Here is a 2,554-nt window from a genome sequence, read left to right as displayed (position 1 = left end):
CCCGCGTCGACGTCACGCTTTGTGGGCGGGGCCGTACGTTTAGGCGTATCCAGTTCATTGGATCGTTACGCTCAACGACACCAAAGGAGATTAGTGACTGGACGTCTTAACTTGTCAATCAAACGTCCTCTCACTGTCCGGGATAAACCGTTTCTTTTGAAAACACTAACAGCAATTGACGTGGATGTCGGCAGTGCGCGACCACGCGGGGGAAAATTCGTCACGTATTAACAGAAGTTACCGCGGTACTTACTTTATTAAGTCATTTACCACCAGAAGGCTTTTAGTCTCCATCTTCCTCACGAAAAACCAGCGCAACTTTCGTTTTTACCCAGTGTGTGACCAGTCATCTGTCTGTGTTGCTGAAGCACTGTGTTGGCCAGCCTGCCTTGTACTGTGTATTTTTACTGGAGTAACTCAGGGTAAATAATTTGATTAAGGACTTCGAAATCATGAAGCAGAACTCATGAATCAGATTCCTCCCAGCTCAAGGGAATCGGCGCAGCAGAAGCAGGTGAGTGGGACTCAAATTCACACTTTAACCAGTACACCACCTGGTCACTGGTGCTGGTGTGGTGTGTTTCAGAGGCCTGAGAAAACCAGGAATCCCAGCTGCTTGGCAGGAGCCCACATCACCAGTCCTTTCCCCCAAAGGTAGCAGCTGCTCTAGAACCCCATAAAACCCTCCAGACACATAGTCCTTCTGATCGCAGCTGAGATGAAGGGAAAGAAGACAGTAGAGGAGCAAACTGTAAAGAAACCATTTACTCAATCAGCGGACACTTTTCTCTAAAGCAACTTACGATTTATCCTCAACAGATGGGTCATTTTTACCAGAGTAATTTAGGATAAGTATTTTGATCAAGGGTGCTACAGCAGGAGGTAGGATCCAAACCTGGGTCCTTCTAGTCCAAAGGCAGCAGCTCTAACCCGCTACATAACCTACTGCCCGCTTCCCATATTGTGTACTCTTTAGGTAACCATCTGTGTTTCTATGTAAACATCGGTTTGAGAGACACTTTTTTTCAAAACTTCTAAACATGTTTAAATGAGGTGCTAGTGCGTACAACAGAGGCTACAGAATGCACAAGAATACAGAAAACATAGCTTGAGTTAACAAGTCCGTGTTAACATTCCTTCATTTTCAGGAGATACTTATGCAACTCTGAGGGTGTACAGGAAGTATAAGGTAAGGTACACAATGGATGGGACGCCAGTCCACTGCAGGGCAATTTCTGTCAGAAACAATATAGACACTAATTCACCTATATGACATATTTGGACTACGGGAGGAAACATACACAAACATGGGGAGAACATACAAGATCAACACAGAATAATCTGGATTCAAACCCTTGTCCAAGTCCACAGGTTAACAGCACTACTGTCTGTGCTGTCACTCTACTCCACTAGCAACAAGACAGGAATAGTCGCATGAAGTTTCACAGTCACATGCACAGGCACATTTTGGAAGCAAAAGAACATTCTTAGCACTGGAGGAAGAAACGGAACCTTTTCACTCAATTTTCATATTTATATTAATCAAGAAGAGCTGGTAGTGTAGTGTTGGAGCTGTTGCCTTTTGACCCAAAGGTTTCAGGTTCAAATCTCACCTCTGGGTGTAGTACCCTTGAGCAAGGTACTTACCCTAAATAGCTCCAGTAAAAATACCCATCTGTGTAAGTGGGTAAATTTTTTTTTTTTTTTTTTTTTTTTTTTTTTTTTAAAAAAAAAAAAAAAAGCTTAACATTGTAATTCACTTCAGAGATAAATGAATAAGTGTAAATATAATCATACTCTTGATTTGCAAAGAATGTATTTCCTAATAAAACTGAGTAAATTACATGTTACTAGTTGGAGGCAAAGGACTATTTCTATCCACAGAAATGGTACCCTAGGACAGTGTTATTACATAATACTTTCAAACACAGAGACACATTACAAATTGGTACTTAGGAAGAAATCCAAGCAATGCAGAATTTAACTATTTACTTGTCTTTTAAATGGTATAAATGGTCTTCAGAGGGAGGAAATTAAAAAAACTGAAAAATCCAAAGACAGAAAAGTGACAGTGCTCATGGGCAGAATGTTTAAAGGGACAAGCAGTTAAAGTAAGCATGATTAGCCTTCCTGACAGCCATTGACTTAACCAAAAAGGACTTGTAATGACATAATTGTACCCATTGTTTAAATATTCCATATCTTGAGGAGAAGGGGGTTTCCTGACCTTCCTGAGGTAGGTCCCAAATCTAAAATTAGATCTCCAAAGTAGATTTTGAGTCCAATATCAGTTTCAGTAACACAGGGTATGATGCAGATAGCCTGTCCTCAGCCAACAAGATGACCAGCACCAGCGCTCTTAAAAACAGAGCTGATCGTTAGGTAACGACCAACTGGATAGGGTGTTGAACTAAGGTCGTCCAACCATTTGTTTGGCCGTCCCATCTTTGAGGCTGGGCGTCTGCTCTACAGTAAAGGCTGAGGTGGGACTGTGCAGCTACTACACACTGCTTGAAGAGCTTATGTCTAAGGCACACTTTACATTTGTTTTGCT

This window comes from Scleropages formosus, chromosome 18, assembly GCF_900964775.1.
Source record: "Scleropages formosus chromosome 18, fSclFor1.1, whole genome shotgun sequence".
NCBI lineage: Eukaryota > Metazoa > Chordata > Actinopteri > Osteoglossiformes > Osteoglossidae > Scleropages > Scleropages formosus.
This window is presented reverse-complemented; position numbering follows the sequence as displayed.